The 25,901-nt window shown below is 39.4% G+C and overlaps 1 protein-coding gene across 1 annotated transcript in view; it reads right to left on the bottom strand.

The window, feature by feature from the left end:
- Positions 1–9,146: 9,146 nt before the first annotated feature.
- CCDC85A (coiled-coil domain containing 85A) overlaps positions 9,147–25,901 on the bottom strand; it is a 293,953-nt gene continuing 277,198 nt past the window's right edge. The window contains exons 13-14 of the transcript XR_013931389.1: positions 13,865–23,452; positions 9,147–12,221 (exon numbers count right to left, since the gene is read on the bottom strand). The gene's annotated coding sequence lies outside the window, so the exon portion shown is untranslated. The remainder of the gene's footprint in view (positions 12,222–13,864; positions 23,453–25,901) is intronic.

The raw sequence follows: 25,901 nt of genomic DNA, 5'->3' as shown, positions 1-25,901 counted from the left end.
TGATTATTTGTCCTCATTTGCTACCTGGTAAGAGACCCTTTCCCTACACATTGTCCAGGAGCACGATGCACAGCTCCCTGGTATCAACCAGGGAACTTACTTTTCATTGTATTATTTACAGCACTATCATTTTCCGGAAAAAAAAAAAAGGTGGAGACATTTAACAAGATCAGTTACCCTTGAAGGTATTTTAAGATCATCTTCCTGTAGCTAATGAGCAAGTAGACAGGAATCTAAAGATGAAGCTAGTTATCCCAGTGCTCTTGAAAGCTACATGCAAATGACTGTCTAACACTAAAAGTAACTATATTCTATATAATTAACAAAAAAATCTCAAAAAAATGGTATTGATGTTCATAGGAAGAAAATGTGGCTATTTATTTATTTGACTCTAGTCAGTTTTTACATGGCTGAAGCAGAATCCCATAATAACCAACTTTAAGTCACTGATTTCTACCTAGCAAGTTTCATTAGCACCACTAGTTTATGGAAATACGCACAGCCTTTGTATAACACAGTATTTGTGATTAATGGAAACAAGAACATTCATTATGTGGTTGCTTTTGTGTTGAAAAGAAATGCAAAGCTTCCGTTCAAAACTGCTGTTTATATACATTGTTAAATACAGTACCCCAAATCACGAGACAGTTTTTTTCCAATATGTAATACTAGTAGCTACCTTCCAGGCTTTACCTGTTGGAGAAGATGCCTCCTTAGGTGTTTTCTATGCTGTGTTAAACTTGGTAAATATTTTCATATTTGATGTCACTCTGTTTGGATGTTTAGAGCCTGTTCAACAACTTCTTGTCATGTGAACTATGCAACTTGCTTGTGACAGAGATCATCCTAATGATATCTGCATTTTAGACCAGCTTGATCATGGATTTTGGTTACTCAGCTGCCTCAGCATTGAGCTTTTGGGTAAGATGCTCCTTTTGCTGTGCCCACTGTTTTTTGGGGGGTTTATTGAGATGCTTTTATTGCAGTGGATTAGTTGGCAAGTTGCTATTTACTCGGCCCCTCTTCTTTGCATTGACAATCCTGCCATCTACAAACCAGCCCACAGGAGACTGATTTCTGAGATGAGCTATCCTGCACCAGTAAAATCTCTGATAAACCGTTAATATTCACCATGTCATCCTGGAGAAGGAACGGGGTGATCCACTCCTGACCACTGAAGGGCTGTTTCCCAGAAGATGGAGCTCTTTCCCCAAGACTGGTGATGGAGGCCTTGTAAGTTCAGTATTGTGTAAGATTTGGGAATTCTTACGGATGTCAGTGAATTATTATTCTTAGTTGAGAGAAAGAAGACAAAATAAACATGTTGACCATAGATATTTTATTATAAAAGAAAATTCTTTATTTCTTTTCCTCAGTAAATGATACTTCAGTGAATGATTCATGTGTTATTTAGTTCACGTGAATAATACGTGAAAGTAAATTCAGTTATTAAAGAGTTCAGAGGCCAAACTTTTTTTTTTTTTTCCCTTCCCTTTGAAGCAACATACAACTCCTTGGCAGACTTTGGTCTATAAAGCTTTGCAATTTTCTTGAGTTTATCATTTGATTAGAAAGATGGTGATTTGTCTTGTTGACAGCAGTCACTCCCTTTTTGCTGGAAGCAAATCCATTAAATTCTGTCTGGACACAGAGGAGTATTTATTTCTGGTGTGCTTTGGTTTCCACCTGTGAATGATAAGATTGAGAGGGATTTTAAATTTCCACATTGAAAACCAAGTGAAAAAGTAAAGTAAAAAATGTGGAAGATTGAAAGAAGATTATGGATGTTGGTTGTTGCTAAAGGAAGCATGGTTTGTGGGAACCCACAAATCATGCAGGTGTCCCTTGTGTTGGGACTGGAGCAACAGAGCCCTTCTGGAACCAGGTGCTGAAGGAAACAGCAAGTACATCAGAATTTGAACATGATAATAGTACCCCTAGTGTCTGACCTTCTTCCCTAAAAGGCAGTGTTAACCCTCTCCTTCCTTCCTCTCCCTGCTCACCCCCAAATCTGGGATGAGGCTGTTGGTCCCTTTTAAGCCTGGACACGTTGAGGAGCCCCTACAGAAACTGGACAAAATTTTGTTGTTAATGATGCCAAACAACTGTCAGTGTGTCAGCTTCCAATATTTTGGTTTTTATGAGAATTTTATTTTTTTATTTTATTCCTGCAGAACAGATATTCATTTTTTACAGCTCATGTGTGTGTTATCTAAACTGCAAAAAAGATTATGAAGAAGGGAAGTTTTATAAGCACTGACATGGTTGTCATGACTACCTAAGCCACTTTGCTGCTACCCATACAAGTCTTTCACTTTATCTCTAGCTTTTACACAACATTTTTTTGCATAAGAGTCTTAAGAAACAGGGCTCAAGAAGCATCTGTAAACCTATATTTGTGGGGGTGGGGTGGAGGGGTGTAGCATCCAGGTGAAGCTAACGAGGTAGTGTGCCCCTCCCCCATTAGATAGCATGTGTGAGTTATGTCTTGGACTGTGAGAGACAGGTCAAAGCTATTCTTTACTTTGGACTGAACTGACAAGATCCAAAGCTGTGGCAATCAGGGCTACAAATGATCGTGTGAAGTAAGCTGCTCTGACTTATCGTGAGGTGCAGGTGTCCTCCTCCATGAAGCTGTCAGTGTTATAAAGTTTGGATTTTTATTTATTTATGGTTCCTGCCCATTTTCCCTATGCACTAATTGCAATATTTGCAAAGCCTCTCCATCTCGTCAGCATCTGATTTTCTCACTGGATGCGATGCAGGTGGATCCGCCTTTCTCTTTGGCCAGCTAGAGAAAGGAGGTTAAGGGACCGGAGGGACAGAGTTCTCTGTGACGGGATAGTATAAAAGTTCCCATGCACATCATTAAAATAAAAAAGAAATCGTGAAACAGTATCAAGCTCCACTCAACAACCATTTCCGTGTCTTTGCACCTCTGTGACTGAAGTGTTTGACTGCACTGTCAGAGTGGCCTGGAAGAACCAGTAACCTAGACCAGAAGAGAGTTTTAGCTGCGTTGGTCCTTCACACGCAACTCGGGCCGGGGCTGTGTGTGTACAGGGCTTTTTGCGAGTCCCATGGTCTAGAGGAGGACCTAGACCACGCTGCTGTTTCCTTGCACAGTGACAGTCAGGCTCTCCTTTGTGTGTCTCTCCCACCTTGGTCACTGAAAGCAGGAGAGGTTGCAAGTTCCCTAGGAGCAAAGGAGCCCTTGTCCTGAGGAAACCAATACTCCAGTATAAAATGGCAGTTTCTAAGCCTCTTTCCACTGGCTCATAAGGTTGGGACAGCTGGGACATGTGAATGCTCTTTGTGAGGCACTCAGAGTGCAGCTCAACCTCCAGAGCTATTTTTTGGTTTTGTCTGGGGTTGTTTTTTTCTTTTTTAAGGGAAGGGTTTGCTAAGTGACAGACTTGTGAATCATTTGCAAGGGAACAACCAGAAGTAGGAGTAGTGTGAGTGTAAATGTTAGCATATTCCTGATGCTTTATTTCATGGCAGGGTGGTTGGAACCAGATGACCTCTAAGGTCCCTTGCAATGCAAACCATTCTGTGAGGAACATGGAGCTGATAGGTAATCAAAAAGAGAACAAGGAAAAGCACTAAGTGTGTTTGAGAAAAAGGAGAGCTGTAACATGTTCTGGGCACTGGGCCTCCAAAACAAGGGTCAGCTTAAGATAAAGTTTTGTTGCTAGGAGACTGTAACCATGGAATAGAAATGCTGATTAGTTGACATACTTGAGAGATGATGAAAAAAAGACGTCTCTGTGTCTGTGTTATGTCAAAAACATAAAACAGCACGGTTATTTTGGAAAAGCTAAATACAATGATACAAATCCAAACAGCAGTAAATCCAACCCAAGTGCAAATGGTCACAGGCTCTGATTCGAAGTTTAATTACAAGAATATAGCTGGAGTTAATCATTGAGATGACCCAGCAGTTAAATCATTTGAGGAGGAGGAAGACAAGACAAGAGAGGTTAAACATATGCAGCTGTATTATTCTTTTAGCACTGAATCAACTCAAACCTGTTGCTGGAGAGTGTCCTGGGAGCTCAGGTGACAAGAGTTTATCTAACCTGTATGTATGGAGCTTTGTGCTTTCCTAAGGACCCAGAAACCGAAGAGAATCATTACAGTATAAAAGGCATTTTAAGTTCCAGGTGGGCATCAAAGAGAAAAATTTAGAAGAAAATCTGAAACATTTCAGAAAAATCAGAAAGAAATCTAATTAAAGGAAATAAGGATAGAATTTCGGGAGATACAGGTCTGGTTATCAAGTTTGTTTAATGGTAGCAGGAAAGTAATAACTTGCAGAAAGGAAGCCTTCTGTTAAATATCCTCTTTCATGTTCCTCTGGAAAGGCTGTCATGGTCTGAGGAAAAAAGAATTAAATAGACCATGATGAAGTAGGTTTGAATTCTTCATCATTTTGTTCCTGACAAAGCTGGCAAATACCAGTGTACAAGAAAGCATCTGCAAAATGCTTCTGTAGCTAGTGGGGATATGAAGGAAGTTTCAAGTTAAACAATTTTCATATGTTCGCAGGCTTTTAAATCGGGTGTGGTGAGAAACTGGTGTTGTGAAAGCTTTTTGAAACTCCTAAAAATTTGTAGACTGTTCAATAATGAAATTATAACAAAATCAATAATTTAAGCTAAGCATACTTAAAAAATGAAAAATGTAATTTTTTTGCTAGGGGGGAATGGTGAAGAAACGTGCTTGCTTAACTTAATGTTTCTTAGCACGAGATTTATAATTAAGGAAGTTATTTGTTTTCATTAGCAGTAATCGACCAGTAAACATGATAGTAACATTTTCTTCTGGAAAACTCTGCTAGTAAGTCTTTGTAGTTAAGAGCTCTGACCAAAAATACCACGTGGAGTGGATCTCAGATGTATCACCCCTGGGACCAGCCATCCTTAACACAATGTATCCATTACAGATTATAAAGTCCAGGTGCGTGTGGGTTGGTGTCTTAATGCTGCATGCTGCAGAGATTGAAGTGTTAGCTTAGAAATGCACCCCCCCCAAGCTGTGCTTAGACATCTTCATAACACCCTGGCAACTGGAGAGGGTTTATTTATGTAAGTCATGTACTAAATTTGAAAAAAAGTAGCATAGATCATCCTGCTTGCAAGTATCTCTCACCTGTGTCTCTTGAGTCAGCAAGTGCCTAGAGGAAATATTTCTGCTGATAATACCATGAATACAGGTATTAAATGCTTAGAGACATAAATATGTCCAGAGCAGAGATATACAGTCAGCTGCCATAGTGTCCCTTTAAAAAAAAAATAAAAAAAAAAAAATCCGTGGCTTTAATCTTTCTTTACATATAGTTTTGAGAGCTGGCAGTCTACATAGTTCAGCAGCAATGGCAGATGCTTAGCATTCCCCCAATTACTCATTAGAGCTCAAATACTCACCCATACTTAGACACGGTACGGGTAGCAGTCCAGCCCCTTTTGTCTCCTGCCAGTACAGATATAAAATACAGACTCACTTAGAAGCAACACCCCTTATATCCTGAGTGAAAGCAGGTAATGTTATCAAGGAAATGCATTTTTATTGATATTTCTCATATAATCTGTTTTCATTGTGACTTTGGCTGCTCTGCAAGAAACAAAATTGGGTCTGAATCTCTGTTTTCTGTATCTGGGATAGCGAGAGATTGGAGTGTGTTCCTCAAGATACCAAATGGCTGCATGCAGTGCTTTCCTTCTGGGAGACTTCTGGTGACTTTGCACACAGCATTGCTATTCCCATCACATTGCTGGTACACACAGAAGGGGTATCGGACAAACGGTGTCTAGGAGCAGGACGCTTCTGGTTCCTGCCCGAGCATCTTGGCTGTTAGGTCCCTCCGATGCTCCAAATTTTGCTCCCCAGCACTGTTCAGTAATGTGTGTGATTAGCTGCTGTGGCTGTTCTATTGATTGATACCAGGTTAAGGATGACTTTTCAGATTTGGTTGCCTGGAAGAATGTATCTTAGAGGCTGGGATACCTGCCTCTTATTCAACTCCTGTAAATACTAAAAAAAGTTGCAATTTCACCTGCCTTGGAAGGATCATACCATGTCCTCAGAGAACCCAGAGGAATCACTGGGATTGCCTTTACAACTGGGAAAATCCATCCTGTTGCAAAGTCAGTAGGGGGTGCCCAGTCATCTGCAGACCATGAGCAACATAATCAGCTCTGGAGTGACTCAAAGCAGAGAAATACCAGCTCAGTCATTAAGCGATTTTAAAACCCAAGAGTTCATAAGAATTGAAGTGTTTTTGTTCCTATGCAAATATCAAATAGAGTGCATCTTAGAACATGCTCTGAGTAGCTCACTCCCAGGTAGCTAGGTAGCAAGAAACTATGGAAAAAGCAAATTGGGGATACGTGCAGTAATATCAAGGAATCACAGCTGACTGTTTCCTTTACTCTCAATTCAGTTGTGTTTTGCCATGAGGAGACTACAGGAAAATAAACAAAATTATCACCCAGGAAGGGACAATGCCAATTGATTAGTACATTGTGTTGCAGCAATATCTTCATTGCACAGGTAGATGACAAAATTCTTCCATAATGAGAGTTTTCAGGGAAACAGCATTATTTGCAAACTCAGACATTACTGATCATTCACATGGTCAACAGATTAGCGATGTTAATGAGCAGCCAACTATCTGCAACAAATAAGTACATTTTCTCAGGATAGAACAGCAAGCTGAGGATTACAAGGACCCACGCTCTTTATCTCTAGACAATCCTCGTTTCAGGCTTCTTGCCTCTTCTTAAAGGCTTGGAATAAATAACATATTGATTTCCCTTAAAACTTAAGAATGTGTTCACTGTTAAGCTGTTCATACTGCTTATAAAATAGTAGGGATTATTTTCTTTCAAGCCTTCCTGTACCGATGTGAAGAGATACCTATCCTGCCAAATTTGTCCATGATCTTAAAGATTTCAGACAGGAGTTATATATTTATATATGTGTGTGTGTGTATATATATATATATATATATATACTTATTTCTCCTGTTTCTACAGGGATTACTTCTCAGCTACTAACTAGAAGTGAAAATTTATTTGGAAACAGCTTGTTCATATCACTATCTGTCAATGCATATGTGTAGATTCAGGGGAATCTACACAGCCCTTAGGTTTGGGCCAGTATAGAAGTTTGCTTGAGCTCTCTTTCCTGCCTAAGCTGCACTTTGAACTCTTTTCTGCTAGCGATACCTCTGAGACCAAAGGATATATCTGTGTGTGAAGGCATATAGCAAAGAGTCTTTCTCTCTCTATAGATCATATTATTATGTAGTATGTAGCTTCTTAGTGCTGAACTCACAACCTGTCCATAATATCTTGCTGCATTTAGATGGCTGGCACATAAACTCTCTTTTAAGTGCTCTTTTTCAGCAGAGTCATGAAAGATATTCTCAGGAGCTGACCCACAGCAAAATGTATCCTGAGAGAACAAAACAGATACAGGTCATCTGCTGGGGATTAACTGATCAAAAATATCTGCTTTACTGGAAGAGGTAATTGAAGCACTTACCGCTTAGGCTTTGTCTGACTTCGGAGTTGTCTTTCTCTTAAAGCCATATTGCTGATGATCTGCTCCAAATCAGATTTACCTCACCCAGACCAAAGCAGGATGCACTCAGTGGGGAAAAAAGTAAACATTGGAAAGTATCATTAAGAGTATTTATCCTGTAAGTGAGATACTTGGTCTTCACATAGAGATAAGCATGACGCATGCTAATGCCTTGCTAGTTCTAGCATTTTGATTTTCAAAAATTCTCTTCTGCTGCCACATCTAGAGCTCAATTGTTGCTTGTAAGCTGCTTAACTATTAAATGGTTATTGATTTCTTATCCTGGGGAACTCAATAGTTTAAGCCAACTGAAACCTCTGTATAAAAGACTCGGTCCTTGACAAAACTGAAAGTGAAGGGGCTTGAAAAAAAGAATATTGTAGAATGGCTTTGGGAGGTGGGAAGGAGGGGAGGAATGAACATTACTGCAATCAAGATGTTGCTTAACGCTAAGCAGAACAGCCTGGGAATCGTAGCTTGACTTGGTCTGTATTCTTTTGGGACCAAATGCTGGTCTCACTGGCTGCAGCAGTAGAGGAGTTTGCATGGTTTTTTGTGCAAAAAGAATTTGCTCTACAGATAAGCAAATTGATGGATTTAGAAATAAGGTAGTTTCTAACTCAAAAGCTGGAGATAAAGGATGTTACCTTCTCCTGTGGTTCAGGTTGTCTCTCTTAGTGACTGTTGTACCAGCTGCAAAGGGTTTCCAGGAAAGGTTACGGAGTATTAAGTGCTTAGCCCTTGGAGACCTTCAGGGAAGAGACCAAGGAAGTAAAGCACATATTTCTGCAAATACAGAGTATCATTCTATCCAGCCACGGCCCTTTGATCTGAAATGTGCAATCTGTCAAGTGTATTTCACGAGTCAACTGAATCGTCATTTGTCTATACTTACAGTGGGTCGGACTCACATACTATCGTTAAAGGAATTTTCCTCTCTGTAATGAGACTCGTTCCACAGCAGTATATCCGAGCCCAAAGTTTTAAGTACAAGTGTTCAATTTCATTTCAATGGAGAACAGCCCAGTTTGCAAAGCAGATTTAAACTTCTTCAGTCTGAGAAGGGTCTGCTTTGAATTAATGCCACTATATATTTCAGGTTACAAAAAATATGCTATATACTGTCATTTTCTCACATGACTTCAGTAGGGTCTTGGTTTGATATCACTCTCTAGGCTATATTTTTCCTTTATTTTAAAATGGTCAAATATTTTTAAATCAGCAAGCTCCTGATTAATAATTAATTTGTTTTGGCAAACAGATCTTGCTGGGTCATTACCTTCAGCCAATTCTTATTAGTATTCTTACAAGCGCAGGAAGTGTTCTCCCTTTTTGGAGGTTGATGTTACATCTCTTTAGCCACTTATAAAATAAAGATAAGTGAATTAGTATTGATTCCCTTACTTGGAATAACAGGAATGCAACCTAATCACCTCTCCAAATCACCAAGGTATTCCTGACTGAGGATGGAACATACACTCAGCAACAAAAAATTCCCATTCTCTCCATAAATGCTGTATCAGATGTGGCAGGCGCCTAGCCAGGCAAGCCCTGCTCCCCACCTGGTGAATGAGAAATATTTTTAATATTCTAGTTGCTAGATAAAAATAGTTTTTTCCTTCATGTTGCATGGTTTCTTGAATTATGTTTCTTTGTTATATTGACAACAAAGATTAATTAATATTTTACAAGTTTCATTCACAGAAGTTCAAAGTCTCGTAGCATTTCCCCCTTGTTTTGGTAAGCATGTCTGTTCACGCTTTCATTCTCTTGGAAAGTGTTTCTTTTCTTTCCTTATTCAGCTGAGCAGGTCAGGAAATCAATTAATGTTGTTATGGGCTAAAGGCACTTAAATGCAGATATGGTTGAAGAGAAAGAAAGATATAAAATCCTTCAGATTTTCTGAGTAGCTTCTTTCTTTTCCTACCTGAATAGTAATTCCCTCCCTCAGCCTTAAACAGGCTAAATCCTCCTTCCTGCAAACAAATATTGAAACTCCAAAGCAGTACAGTATGCTTGCTGGACAATTTGCAGAAGTTATACTGTGCATACTGAAAATCCTCTTGCAAGGGCCTAAATACCTGTGCTGCTGTCAGAAATCAGTACATGAGAGTAGGATTTTTCGTTAAGGAATGCTGACCAGCTTTTCTTGTCAACCTACTTTGCACGCAGTATTTGACTAGCTACAGGAAACTATTCTTAGGTATACTTTTCCTGGTAAAGGTCACAGAAATATTCAAAAAATGTCATGCACAGCTTTTGTAGTGCATTTAAGACCTAATGAAATTGCACCAAGGAAATTAACTACTTAAAAAGTAGATGAAATTAGTTTTGGAAATGTTTAGCTTAAAATACCGATGTTTACACACGGAGCTGAATTTTGAGAGAGATCTGTTCTTTATTGAGCGTTTCTAAGTACACTTCTTTCATACTTCATTGCCTCAGTTTTGCAAAACTTATGGAAGAATTGCATCTTCAATGTAGGTCGAATCTAATATCACCTGCTGTCTCCAGCATTTGTAAATTGTGTGTCACTCCAGCCGGTATGTGAGGCGGTCGGTGTGACACAAGGAGTGTATTTTCCATTCAGCTAGGCCCTGTGTGCTGCAGAGAACCGTACAGCTCACAGATTAGTGTCATTTACAGATATACTAAACCTCTTAAAAAAACCAACCCTCTATCAAATAATCTTTTTAGTTGCTGTTTGTGTGCAATGGGGTAGAGACAAAAAATTAGAATCTAATGTATTAGAATTTTGTGACTAAGGAATTCCGTAGGGGGACCGCTCTTTCACTAAGCAGTAACAAAGATATATTTCAGAGGACAGAGGGGAAAAAAAAAAAAAAAAAGTTATTCAGAAAATCCTTGTACATCTTGAAACGTAATTCTGAAATTTGTGAAAACATTAAACTGATAATAATACAATATCCTTTTTTTTATCCACAGTTATATGTAATCAACCATCTGTTACATTTTCCAGTGTGGCATTCCCCACCTGCTGTAGATGAGCCCTGAATATTTGCTGTTTTTATTCCAGAGTGCTTTCAAAATACAAGTCAAAACAAATTTATTCAATATTCTTTTTGTTGCTGTTGATTTTGGATGCTGACAAACTCTACAGCAATTTACAGTAAATGCAATGGTAGGTAAATGAATTTTCACAAAAAAACCCAAAAAACCAAGATAAAACAGCAAATTAAAACTAGTGGTCAGGATATAAATTGCTGATGTAGAAAATAGATATCTAAGGAATAGTTTAAACAATCTCAGCATATGTTATCAAAGAGTGATCTAAGAGATACCTGAACCTCAAGAGGGGAGCACCTTCCTGAGCAGGAGATAACTCATGGTATGCTCCTTTGTCTAACAAGAAAAGATCTGTCTAGAAGTTGAGGTCAGCAAACCTGTTCTCAGGGTGAAACTCTACGTTGTGTAGTTAAGAAGAAATCTAGCTGACTATTGGAAAAGTTTACCATGGGAATACTACAGCTGTTACTTGGGACAAAGGCATGGCTGCTGGAAGTTAAGGGTTTAATGTAACTGTCTGTATTTGAAGTAGATATAAGAATTTTGCAGTCTCTCTGATCTGGAATTTCACTGTTTCCAGTGAAATTACTAGTGTTGGTATGTAGGTCACACATGCAGTTACACGTAAAGTAACTTTTCATTTCTATATTCTTTCTTCATTGTGATTATGACGTGAAAGAAATTACTTTTAGTCTTAAGATTTATGATAAAACATATTTCACCATGTACAAGAGCAGTGAAGTCCTGTGGGGCATCTTTATTGAGCATGAATTACTGCTAGGTTGTCTTGGAGGTTAAAAAAAAGAAACTAACATCATTTTGAAAACCTCATCTTGAAAAGCCCCTTCCCAGCCATTTTTCACTTCAACTTTTGTTCCATTCCTTTTCCTGTCACTCGGTCATCCGTATTTGTTTAATATTCCTAAGTGGCAAATAATTTTTAAAATAAAAATGTTCATATTGTAGGATGAATAGTTACCCATTTAACTGCTGCCATTGCACAACAATAATCACTGATAGGAATTGTGGTAGTCTTTAACCAGTGAGAATATGGAGAGGTTCAATTGGGAATATGAAGGTGGTTTTACAAATTTAAAGGGCAATTTGACAGGCCATGGTTCTGGTGATTCATACAAGTGAAAAATAAGAAATATTCCTCAAAAATAAGAACTTTCTCCAAGTTTTTCATTGTTTTTAACCTGAGCTTCATTCTTCCCAGAGAGCCTTTTGAAAATACATATCTATTTGCCTTTTTCTCATCTGAAAATAACTATTTTCAAACAGAAAGTAATTTCCCTGCTTAATGTTTTCCTTCATTTTAAAGATGCTTTTTTTTTCCTAGAAGTAACAAATTTGTTTACTTCTGGATGTTAACATCACCTGCTAAATGAAATTAAAGCCACTGGACGGGATTCAGGTAAAACCATACTGAGATCAACACTTCATTCAAGGAAAGGCTTTGATTAGCTGATATTTAAAGTTACTGCAGGGCAGCATTGAAGATAGCGGCCAATCACCCGAAGAGCAGCTAGCTGTTATCGTTTTACAGTATAAACATGTTAAATATTCCAGGGCCATGGTGTGTTGAAGTAAGGTTTCCAATTCTGTAAAGTGGAGAGGTTTGAGTATTAGTAGAGAATGATGTTGCCTGAATTTGATCAGCTTTGACATTAATAATAAACCACAGTGTACCTCATAAAGAGTAAAATCACCTTTTATCTTTCAATTTTGTGTAGTTGCTAATACTTACATGCATTGGAAGATATCAGCAGTCTCTGTGGGCTTAATTACTGGGGGGGGACCTTGCATATTAAACTGGATATTTTTTAATATTAAAAAAACGCTTGAAACTCTTGTGCTACAGCACAGAAACTTTTTGGTCTTCAGTTTGCTCCTTAATGGAGGATCAAATGCTATCTCTTTACTTGTTCCAGGAACAAATGCAACCAACGGCAACAAAAATATCCTTTATGTATTTTAAATTACGGGGGGGAGGGGGGATCATCACCATTTTATTCTTGATATTTTAAACATATCCACTGAATACATAATTCACTGCAAGCAATAATCTAGCTTGTTGTTTATGAGACTAGCTCTTCTGCTGGCATGAACAGGTGTAGTTTTATCATCATCTGAATTACCTCAGCTGTAAGTGGTTCCAGAAGTGGTGTTAAAAGTATCGGTGTACCCAGAAAACACTAGAGCTTTGAGCATATATTTGTTCTTCGATGGGGAAAATGCCATGAAATCTTGGCCATACTGGATCCGGGAATCAAACGTTTGCATGCTCACTAGCACTAGACTGGCATGTTTTTCTTTCCATGTAAATTGCAGAGTTCAGCAGCAACAGGTACCTTGGCTGCCCCGAGGTCCCCGCCTGAGTCCTGGGGCACTGGGCCCACCGGGCTTGGTGGGGGAAATGTCCCCCCTGCACCACCCGCCTGGCCAGCCCTCCAGGGCAGCCAGCACCTAGGCCGGGTTCGCACTGCTGCCCGCCGGGCATGCTGCGTGGTACGGCCCGTGTTGTCTGAATCTGTGACCTGAGACACTCACAGCAAGGATGGAGACGAACGCTGTGGCTAAAAATAATGATCTCTGTCCACAACAGTATCTTTTCGGGTTTTGTTTAGACCAGCTAAGCTGTTGTGATTGAACTGCAGTTATAATATTGACCACTGTAACATCAGTATAATTGACTTGTTCAGATTTTCCTCCTTTTTTTTCCCTTCTATTAGCTTTCACTTCTTTCTCTCTCTTTTTTTTTTTTTTTTTTTTTTTTGAAGTAACTTATTCCAGGAACCTCTTTGCACTTCTGTAATTCTCTTTTCACAACTAGACGAACAGTAGGAATGCTTTCTTTCCATAGAGCAGTTTTAGTACTCACCATGTGTGCTAGTCCTCCTGACCCACACAACTTTTTTCTTTTATTATTATAGAGAAGGTAGCCAGCAAAGAGTTAGGAAATGGGGGTTGCTGAGCTTTTGTAGCTGATGCTAGGGGATGTAAGAGGAGGCTTTTCTTGCAGTTTGCCACCAATGTTATCTGCAAAACCAGGGACACTGGGCTAATTGCAAATGATAGATCATATGTAAAATTAGCTTTCCTTTGGAAAAAAATCCTCCTTTGTGTTGAGTAATGCAAATAATATTTTTCTGGTCAAGCTGAATATATTGATGATTAATATAAAATTAAGATAAATAATTTGTGAAAAGTGCACTAAATATGTAGTGAGATCAACCAAGCATACATCTATTAATCACCAGGTTTCTCTTCCGCCAGCCTGTGTTTTGTTGAGTTCACTCTGTTTTCATCCTTCTGTGCCACAGTCACCAGCCAGAGCCGCTTCCATGCTCACCCCTGAAGTGTCTTGCAACTGTGCAGCTCCTCAGCAGCTCCTCGTCTCTCAAAGGCTTTTTATTCCACTTGGTGTACCCATTCATGTCTTAGGAAATTAATCCTTATGTATTAAATAGTATGGCACTCTCACAAGGACATTCTGTACTGGAGGTGACAAGATACTCGTGGGTATTCAGAGCTGATTGTATTGCAGGATAATCTTCAGTATTCTGCCCCGAACGTTAGCATGTTCGTTAATGAGCCGTTTACCTGCTGTTTGCATTCACGGCACACAGGCACGAAGGAAATGCTCTGTACCATACCAGACTTTCGCTTCAGTCCCCTCCAAAACTGCCTGCTAAGGCCACCAAGTGTCAGGCTTGGCACTGGACTTGTTGGTGTTCCACAGAACTGAGTAAGTGTGAGGTTCTGCACTCAGCCTGCGTACCACCAGCGGTCACTGGCAAGTTCTTAGCATGTCTCACAAGACATTTTACCCATTCGTTCTCTGTCCTAAACACCCTCATGAACTTGTAAGCTGGCCTTCCTATAGCCTGCTTTCCTGCTGGGTGGCAGCACCGCCCTTCAGGGAGCCCAGGCTGTGGGCTGCCAGTCCTGAAGCTGAAATAGTGGTCATATGGGACATCTACCCGGTGTCCCCTGCTCCAGCTCTGACCTCCTGGGCTGCTCTGCCCCAGGGAGGTGAAAGAACACCGGCAAAGGACCGGGGGGTGGGGGGGTGTTTCTTTTGAGCTGCCTCTGGGGCGTGTCTGTGGAGAGAGAGAAAGTAATAGGAAGGGAGAGGAAGAACATTTACAGAATTTCCATCAACTTGTTTATGAGGACTCTGTGTTTTCCCTTCCGTTTTTTATATAGGTTGTCTGTAATGCCCAAACCAGGAACACATGCCCTTGTGCAGCATGATTTTCACAGTTTGGGCTCTTACTTTTTTTGGTGCCAAGTCTGACAAGCTGGTGTTGCTCATTTTGCGTGAGTGACAGTAACCTGGAGATACGGCCCTCTCCACTGCATACATGCTGTCAGCTTGGGTTATTCATGTCCTGTGGTAGTGTTGAATTGCCCTTCTGATGTAGGCAGAAATCTTGTTTGTCTTTGCAGCTGGAGAACTGGCAGAGTTGCTGAAGTTTAAGCAGAAGGCCTCTCAGGTCCCTACGGCTGATTCCGTTATGGCTTTTTTCTTTTTCATTATGTTTGACATTTTGAAGGCTGAGCCTCATTATAGACAGGCAATCTCCAGCACCAGGCTGGGGAAATGAGTTCTCTGAGATGGAGAACATATGAAAAAAATGAAAAAGAATGACCACAAAATTAAAATAAGATTTGAGGCAGATTTTTGTTGTGTGATGTAGTCTTGTGTGATATCTGTTCAAAACAAGGAACGAGAAATGAGAGCAAAAGTGATTCCTCTTTACCAGGCATTCAAGACAGAGAAGTTCACTACGGTGTTTTTCACCTTCAGTGTATAAATACCCTTGCTAATGCAGCAGCATTAATATTTGCAAGGCTAATTCTGCTTTTGTTACTTTATTTTTTTTAAATCCAGCCTTCCTTCTATTTCACCATACTAAGTAAAGGCTTTTTATGCCAATATGAATCAGCTACTACAGCAACAAACCAGCTACCACAGGCCAAGGGAAGGCTAAAGCAACACGTGGTTCCCATGCTTTAGAAAGCTATACCCCTGCAAAGTCCTAGAGCAAGGAGGCAGATGACACAATGTAAGTATTTGCTACTATATTAGCATATCAGTGACAAATCACATTTTGTTTGCAAGCTTGGTTTCTACCTTTCTCTGCCTCTTAATGAAGGTGATATATCTTCTGAGAATGTCAAACTGTGGTTCCAAAATAGAGTAATTTCTTAATAATGTGATCAGATAGTTAAACATTAGCACTTGCTACAATTTTGATAGTAAGTATTCTCATCAAAGTCAGTTTGTCCCTTCTTTATGGCAAATAGGATTAGAAATGGCAGCAAGATCTGAGTCTCCTTCTTCAAAACCACTCTGTTCCCCAGGTCCAGGTTTTAAATTACATAGCGATGCTGTAAGGACTTGAGGAAACCAAGCCCATATCTGTAATGGATGGGAGATGCTGTGTCTTGTCTTGATTGAGATTGAGCTGAAGAGTGCTCAGAAGGGTCTGTCACAGGTCAGGGCCCGTTTGTACCAGAAGCGAACAGTCAGCTGGCTTAAGGAAGGGGTACCTGTGTCTAGAAAAACCTGCACCTGAAGTGGCTTAGACCATGTTGGGTAGATGGAAGCTGCAGAATAGTCCTTCCAGGCATGGAAAGCTGAGGCACAGAAAATTTTGCCTGCACTAGTGGAGATGTCGGGAAAAGCTGTCTCTATTTCAGCAGCTGGGGAGTTTTGTCACAAGATTGTGTTGCTACCTTGAAGCTTTTCTAAAAAGCAGTTTCCTGTAGGTTACTCTAACTGATCTCCTTGTCATAAACAAAGTCTCATGTATGGCTCTGTAGTTTGTGGGTTTATATTAAAACTTCATATATCGAGTGAAAATGTGAGAAGGGAGATCTTTTTGCCATAGTCAGTTGAGAAGGAGGCTAGAGAAGATCAACAGCAGTATGTAACATTTCTGTAAGGCTAGAGGCAAATCCAGGGATGTGGATTTGAGGATTAGAGGAGCGATTATATTTCCTTCTACTGAAAACTACTCCTCGATGTGAAAAAAAACCAGCTTGGTCTCTCATGTGAAATATGGTGGGCCTTAAATCCATGGTTAAGGCTCCACATAATCATAATCATAGTAATGCAAAGATAATAGACATAAAGGAAGAAGACTTACTAGTAATCAGTTTAAAGGCTGTCTTCATTACTAAAGAATTAGAGGTTATTTAGCCCTCACGTAACAACCACACAGAATTGAGATTTGTATCTGGAAATGTACAAGCTTTTGACTATTTTTTTTTCCATTCTAGGAGGAAAAAAGATAATTATCGTCTTTTTGCTTATTCAGGATTATTTTTGAAAGGTTAAAATGTTAAGGAAATAAGGCTATTGAAGGCATGTTCTGAAAACTGAGCTAAAACCATTTTTTTACAAAGGAGTCAAACCTCACAGTGTAAGGTCCGCTCCCAGACTGTGTCAAAGCAAAGCAAGGCAATGCACAGCCTGACAATGCTGCGGCGCACCAGGCTGACCAAAGCTGCAGCGAGGGCATCTGGCAAACTAAAATGAAGTGATTCTACTGAACCTTACCGAAGTGATTTATTTATTTATTTTTAATTTTCCCTATTAGAGAGAAATATTTAGAGGAAATTAAATTTCTCATGGGAAATTGACAGAACTTTAATTTCCCTCTGAAAGATTTCAATGGGAAAACCTCAAAGGAAGAATAGTTAACTTCTGTGGTTACGAACATAATTGCGTTTCCCAGTATATTACACTAGTAGTTACTTCCCCTATAAAAGCCTATCTTGAAACGTATCCTGCAAGTAGGATTCAGAAACAATTTTCAGTGGAGAGTAGGTAATATTTTGGCTTAATCAAGAGGATAATTTTAGATGACTTGTAAAATAATTGGCCAGCCTGTAATAAACATAGCTGGGAAGATGACAGATATTTCCTTGGTTTCTCCTCCCCAGTGGTTCAAGGAATAAATCTTCAAAGCAAAACATTCTTCAGAAATATGTGATTGAAATAAAAAGATACCATCTACTGAAGTCTTAGAATGAGGTGAAATAATAGAAGCAGCAGAGGGATGTGATGTCTGAAAGCTTCAGCCTTGTAGGGAGAGAAGAATCATACGAGGGTCTGGTATTTTCATTTTGGAAATTGTCCCAAGTACTGCTGAAAATCTAGCTGGTTAAAGTAGATTTTGTTCCAGCTGTGCACAGCAAACAATGCAATTTCTGGTGTTGGTAGTCCAGTCCCTCTGCTTTGGAGTCTGAAAGCCTAAAGCAGAAAGAGTGTAAGAAGCCTCGGCCACCCCACCGGCCCCGCGCACGGCCCCCGCGGGAGGCAGCCGCCGCCAGCCCTGCGGTTCAGCTGCCCCCGCAGCCGGACCCTGACATCCTGCAGAGCCGCTGAGCTGCCGCTCAGCCCCCCTCTTCCCAAGATCATTCCTCAAAAAGCAGCAGAGAAACACATGTGCATTTTGGTTTTCCTTCTCTTTGGTTTTTCTTCCATTGCATAGTCACACTGATCTTTCTTGCTGGATCTGCCTTTATCCGTTTCTTTCTGTTGACGCTTTGGAGAGTGAGTTTCTTGACTTGCCCCATCCCAGTTTAATCTGACAGATTGGGAGCTCTCGTGGCTGTGGATCAGAGCTTCTCTGTCAGGGCAAGAGGAGTCTGTACACGCAGAAATCTTAGTTCGGAGGTGTAAACAAGAGAGAAGCAAAGGAAGGAAAAGTACGAGAGGGAGAAAGGAAGCATTCTCTTTAAAACAAACTGGAAGAAGAACCCCTCTTAAAATCAGGCTACACAGCAAAATGTACTTGTGACTGTGATGGTGAATAAAAGGCTGTTTTGGAAACAATTTTAGTCCCTTCGGGATTTATAAAAAAAAAAAAAAAAAAGAGCTATGCCAGTAATGAGTTGTAGCATCCCAGCTTTGCATTGCCTTCACTAATTTGAATTCCAGTAGGTGGGTTTTTTTAATGAGCACTAGCTTTAGAGAAAAAAGTAGTCCAAGTGGCAATTAAGCATTTAATTTGCTGAGATGACCAAAATAAAGGCTGCAAAGTACTTAAAAGACTGATAGGCTACCTCTTAGAAAAAATTATCCTGGGTGCCATGAGTTTCACTGTGCATACTGCATTCCTCCATCCTTTAATTTAAAATGGATTTTAATAAACACAGTATACATGAATGGATGCATGTATACATTGATGCTTTCTTATAACTTTATATATTATAAATGCTAACAATGCATGGAAGACCTTAAGAGTATTTGCTTTCCTGTGGCTATTTTCAAATGGTTTTGCCATATAAACATTGAGAATGAAGGCAGTTCTGAAAATGTTAGCTAAATACATAAACCTGTATGGATTATTACGCTTTTTAATAGCACGTTATCTGTCTCCATTGCAAGAGCTGATCAGTTTCTCTGCAATGCTGAATTAGGCCAAACTGATCTAACCTAAAAACTCGTTGCATTCTTAGAGGTATGAAAATCAACTGCCTGCTAAATGGGGAATTGTGCCAGGAATTCAAGAATATGCTGATACCTATTTTTTATTTATTAATTGAACTTAATTCTCCTAAAGTATTTAGGTGGCAAACAGATCATTTTGTAGCTATGATAATTGATGAATAGGGATAATCTGGCTGTTCCTTCTATTCCCTTCTAGGAATATACATTGAATCGTCTGGTTCACCAAATTTTGATCAGATGCCAGGATGAATTATTGTATAGCTGAATATCTTGCAGGTTAATAAAAAGCATACGTATCCTGCTTCCATGTGCAAAATACTTGCAGTGAAAATGTATGTGAGGAAAATAAAGTATTGGAAAAATAAAGCCATCTGGTGCATGAACAGCAAAGCTTGTTGAAAAATTGTGTCTGCTCTGAAATGGGCATAAAACAAACAAACAAAACCCCTCCTGATGATACTAATTTCTTCCAGTTGCTTTAGTTCAATAAATATATTCCATTCTTTTCCCCTCTCCTCCACTAAAATGTAGTTTACAAGCTTTAGAAGGAAGAGCTGCTTTGAAATGAATAATTGAGCCATTTAATTTTCATTCCTGTAAGACAGACATAGAGTTTTTTTTCCTAAACGAAACACTTGAGCATAAGTTTTGTCTCCTGTGAAAGTCAAGCATAAAAAAATGCATAAATCTGGAGAAAGTTTAGATTTAGGGACAGCGGCATTTTTCAGTGAAAAACATTAAGTTGGAAAACATTAAATCCAAAAAGTTTCAGCCAGCTTTAGTGAACAGCGTCCAAAGGCAACTTCAGTCAATGTATTACTGAAGAAAAGCCATAAATGGCATAACATAAACCTGAAGTAGAATTTAAATGACAGCCCTAAGGCATGAAAAGAAGATTGAGTTACAATTATAAAATCAGGCTGTCAATATTTTGATCCTCCAACAATGCAACTTTACCAAAGAAAATTTCGAAATTTCAGTCAGTCTCCAATTTCACACATCACTGGAAACAATAACAAACATAGAGCAGATAAGAAACACTTGGTGAACTAATGCTCTAAAACATAAGCTGAAAGGAGCAATGAAACAATTGTCCAAAGTCAACCAAAATTGAGATACTATTATGTGCATGTCTGAGTAATTTTCAGTGCTGTTGATAATGGGCAATAGTCATCTATAAATTTCTATTATCATTAAGACTTCAAAATTTAAATATATTGATTTTTTTTCCACAAAGGGCCACTCTGAAAACAGTGGTTATTACTTTTTTGTACCATTTATGTTGTTTTATTCCAATGTAACATCATTAACATCACTCAAGTTGTTCATCTTCTGCAGAACTGAGAGAAGGATCTGTAAAACCACTTAGATTAATATATCTTCAGTGGGAGTGCTATATTCAGTAGAATACCCAGGGTCACAGGTCAAGAAATATTCCTCTCACAGATCTGAGAGAGGTATTGCAAGCTGCCCTGTGCTGGCCCATCAATTCATGTTGGCTTTGGCTTCAAGAATCTGGCAAAGTAATGCGAATGTATGTGTATATATGTATATCTGCTGTCTTGGTTCAGTCTCAAGGGCCATCACGTTGCTGAGGCTGCCAACAAAGACATCACTGCTGATGTGGGTATCCATTTGCTGCCTCATTTCTCTCTGCCTACCACATTTAAGTAATACTTTGAAGAATTGTCATCTTTGCTGACCTTACAGAATTCATACATAAAAGGAGAAAACTCAGAATCCTGCTACTATTTAGTTCTGTTCTGAATTTTGTGTGTTCAATGTTGGCTCACAAAGTTAGTGAATTAAAGAGCACAAGATTTCCGAAGTAAACCAAAAACTTGACATCCTTTTCCTTTCCAGCTGCCACTATCATTCTATGTACTCCAAATAGCCTTGATTTATTAATGGCAAATCTGGAGGAAGGAAGATTAGAAAGACTGAAATAGCTGGCCAAAACCTGCCTAGATTTGGAAACGTAAGTTTAGTTTGAATTCGCCAGTTGGAGTGTAGCATGTTTTTGTGAAATAGACGTTGACAATATAAACAAATATTTCTCCTCCTTTAAAAAGCTTTTATTACAGTATCCATTCTCATCTTCAGCTATTCAATGCCACATTTTTTGAACATTCATATGAATTGAATTTCAGATTTTATATGTAATATTTTTTTTTTCCTTTCCTGAAGCATCTTCCTTGACCTGTGACCCAGCACTGTCTTTACCAAATTGAATTTCCATTGTTTTAGGTAAGGAATGTTGTTACGTCTTATATTACTTGGACTGGTAAAAGCTGAGTTCTGTGTTATCTTACAGTCTTTCAACCTATCGGACTGTCGTGTTTTGGACTAGATTGTTGTGTATCTCTGGGAGAGCTCTATAAGGCAACTCTATGAAAAAGTAATACAGCAATGAGCAAGGCTTAGCTGGCTTCCTGGCTGCTGAGCCTTTGCCAGAGACTTTGATCAGATTTAAAAGGATTTTAGTATCCTGTGGACAGGCACAAAGACTTTCACATTACAAAAACCTGATTTAAAGGGGTTTGGGCTCTTCCCACCCACTTGAAAAGATGTTGACCTGCTGTTGTCCCTGATGACTGGGACCTGACTAGAGTAACAGTGAAATAAAAGAGGGAGGTTTTGAATCAGGTTGCGTGTCTCAGGGGGTTGCATGTATGAAAGACTTCTGGCCTCTGTAGCTGCAGCAAGTTAATACTCTGCATCCTGCACTGTCCGTGCTAACGTGACTTGTAACAAAGTAGTTATTGCAGGTGCTGTAATTGGACAGCAGAATTAGGTATGTGCCTATACATCAGCAGCTTTACTTATCCATATATTATCTTAAACCAATGATTAATGCCAGTTTGCACCAAGTCCCTTGTTTTTTAATTGGCATGAAGAAAGTGGATAGGTGGGGTAATAACTTTTTAAATTAACACTAACTTTCTAATGACCTAAAGAAACTAATTTAGAGAGTCATTATAGCTAATATTATACCTATCTTTATTCAGGAAAGCAATTAACCAGTTCAGAGATCAACACGTCCCTAAATGTTCTTCCAAATCCAAGTATAGAAATCATAGAGATTAGTAATCATCATTCTGGGTTAGGTGATGGATTAAAAATTAGAAAAAAAAAGATACTTGGTCAGTAGAGTTTTGTCAAAAAAAGGAAATTATCCTATTTGATTGATGCACCCAATTAAAACTGTTTGAAAGACCTCAAATTTAATCACAGACACAGTGAAGTGCTCACAAATATTCTAAAGAGAATAATTGTTCATACAAATTATTTAGAAGAAATTTTGTAGAACAAATGTGCTGGAGAAAATCTAAACTGTGCACGACCAGTTCTGGAGTAGAAACTGCCAAAACTCATTAAATTATTCACTAACCATCATTTGTTCAGCTCAGTGTATTACAAAAGTTATTGATTAGATAGTTTATAGTAGTTGGATGTATTTACGGAAATGTCTGTTCCCTCCTGTAATTTTGTAGTACGTTGGGTTTTTTTCAAAAAATGCAAAGGGATGAAGTTATGCATTATTTATAGCATATGCTTAGCACTCTGATAGTAAGCTAATGGGGATGGCATAGTTAGAAGAAGTCTCTAACCCTTTCAATATTGCATTTCACTTTTCCAAAATGAACAGCCTTTGCCTGAATAATATATTGTAGATAATGACAGAAAAGCCCAGCAAAATACCAAGTCATAATACATGTGAAAGACTAAAAGCTTTCTGGTGGATATCTATCAAACTCCTTCTTGTTTGAAAAGTGTGATTTGTTTTATTTTTCTTCTTTGTCTACTTCAGCACAGCAGAACCTTCCCCAAGTGGTACTCGATAGCTTATTATTCTACAGTAGCACAAATTCTTGACTTCTGAGACTGGTCAGTATTGCATATAACATGCCATAAGTACTTGAAAGTCAGTTTGGCATCTTCAGAGGAATACATTAATGTATTAATCTCTATAGCAGGTGATCAGAAGATACTTTCCACAGTTAACTGAGAGAGAAAACTATCGTATCAGCTTGAACTTTTAACTGTGGACTTCAAGTGTTCGGGAGGAAACTTCCTCTAGGGCAGAGCAGGTATACAGACAGCCCCCTTAACCCCCAGGCTGAGCTGCTGTATGATGCTGAAGGAAGATCTGGCCAGGGTAGCTGCACTAGCATTGCTTTTGAAGCATCACGCTGGGTTTCGCCACAGGGACATCTGCTTCCAGCAACGTAGAAGACAAAATGTAAATCCAGATTTCCAAATGTGCAAAGACGTGGAATTCCTGCAGCACTCGCTGAGATCAAGGAGAGGACAGAAGTGTGGCAAAGAATCTCATCCAACTTGCTTGCAGGTTACACGCTTCTAAGTGAGAGGAAAGAACATTCGGCCTTTAATTACTCCAAATTGAAATATATTTTTAAATGTTTTGAAAGGAACAGGAGAGATTAAGACTAAAAACGTATTACTGTAATAGTTTAGTGTTACCTGTTTTTTATAAATGCAGGATTAATATTTTTGTGCTGTCTTACCACGTCCAAAATCTCCCTAAGTTTATCATAATGGTATTTCTGGATTTGGCCCACATATGAAATGAAAAGTAGAACCATTCCTTTAGAGTGTGGATGAAAACTCAGACCGTGGGTGCGGATATATAATATCCTTAGCTATGACTGTGGTATTAAATATTCAGCAGTAAAGCATTCGTGTGGCTGTGGATCTTCAAGCAAGATGTGCAGACCTAAGTGCTAGACTATACTGTTCCTGACAAACCGTGACTGCTTCCAAATGTATATTGCCATGACAATAATCTGCACAAGAACTGAGACTAATTTCAGTATAACTTCTGGGAGTTTCCTTGTCATCGGCCACATATGTTTGATGCCTAATGCTAACATATGCTAATATAGAAAACGCCTATCGCTTTGATCCTAAAAGATTGTAAAGCTTTTATTTTCTATGGCTACTGCAGCCTGACAAGACACACTGTGGCAGCAAGAGGAGAGTATCAGGGGCTGGTCTAAGGAGACAAATCGGGGCTGGGGAAAGGTAATGCCGGGAAATGAGGAAGTTCGTGGCCCTTTCCAGGGCTAAGGGTTAACGTCCCTTTTCCGGCTGTTTTGTCAGGGCTATTATATTGTAATGCTAAACCCTTTTTCACCGGTGGTTTTAAAGCAACAAATGTTTGAGTATTGCAGATTACTTGGGCAACTGTTTCCTAGTTCAGAATTGTTCAAACACTGGCCACAAGGAAAATGCAAAGTTATGCTCACCCAGCTGGATATGTATCTTGACAGGAGCATCAGATCAACAAGGCTTATGTTTAAGATTTAACGTCTAGAATTTGAGTTGCTTTCAAAGTAGTTGCAGGAATTAAGCAGAAGTGATTTCTAATGAGGAACTTCAATTAGTTCCTTGCTCCCTGGCAAACCATAGAAGACACAAAATCAATCAAAACACAGTGTAAATTATTCATCTGACTTTACTGTGCGTTTAGCAAAACACCCAACCCGGCAGCAACAAAAGGCCCTCATTGTGAGGGGCAGCAGAGCCCAGCTCAGGAGCCCAGAAAAGAGATGGGGCTGTAGGAAGCACTGCTGAGCAGCCTCCTCCCGTTTGTCTCTGGTCCCTTTGTCAGGGCCACATTCCAGCTAGATGGACCTTTGCAGTTTTCCAGGCTCTGCAGGGAATACAGAGGTGGATTTAAACGTGGGGGAAGAGCTAGGGCAGGCAACACCAATATTTCACATCCAGTCTTAAAATCTGAGGTACCATTTTGGATTAAGAGAATCATGAATCTTTCAGAAAAGCAAATATTCAGATCGTGGGGCAATGTGCTGGTGAGACTACAGGTTTCATGAGCTCTTTAGACGTGTTTTTTCAGCTGGTGTATGTTGGCACAGCTTCAGTGGAGCCCACAAATAACCTGGCCCTGGCGTTATATAAATATACACCAGTGATCTCTCCCTCTTTTGTTGGGAAGCTTTTATCCTCAAAAGCTATGTTCCACACAGATTATCTTGATCATTTTTTCTCCTTTTTAAGGTACGGGCTACGGCCTCTATATTTAATTGTAGCACTTTCTATCAGAAAATAAGGCAGTACTTTCTAAAGGTAGCTCATGCATTGAACCCAGCTGTTAAAGCTGCTCATGCTGCCTTGGGTAATTGGCTACTCACAAGTCTTTATCTAAAATATAAAGGTAAATAACGATTAAAAACCCTAACTTAAACTGAAGTAGTAAATTATCCCAAAAATTCCTTTTACTGCTCTGTTTTGCTTGGATTTACTCAGCCTATGAAGCAGAGCTGAACAAGAAGCTTGCAGAATCATGGCCACAAGGATCCTTCTGAGGTCTGTAGCCACAAAAGCTGAAGAGGCTGAACCAGTAACCATCCGAGCTCTCCTCAGCACACAGTCCGCACGCTCGCTCAGTCCTGCCAGCTTCCTCAGTGTTACGTGAAAGGGATTCTGCCTCACTTTTTAAAAACTTGTGTCATTGTTTTGGGTTTCGTTTTCTAAGTGTGGGAGGGGTTTGATGGGTGCCCAGGTTTCTCTGCAGCAAGCAGTGGTTGGAGCAACCGCTCCAGCCACAGGAAGGCAGGATTTGGCTTCCTCTTGAGCCTGTGTGGTTTGGACTCACGTGCCCGGAAAAGTGCTGGGAAGCAGGGTTGTAAAAGTAATCCAAATTTCATGGACCAGGAAGAGCAAAGGAAATGATGGCTGAAAGAACTGTGGGGAAATTTCAAGAAATAATCTTTGGGTCAGGGAAAAGGAGGGAGCCTTTCTGGACTGAGCGTCCTAATAAACATTT

Source organism: Falco punctatus (assembly GCF_963210335.1).
Source record: "Falco punctatus genome assembly, chromosome: 12".
Classification (NCBI taxonomy): Eukaryota; Metazoa; Chordata; class Aves; order Falconiformes; family Falconidae; genus Falco; species Falco punctatus.
Note: the sequence above shows the minus strand (reverse complement) of the source record. Positions and strands in the feature narration are given on the sequence as shown.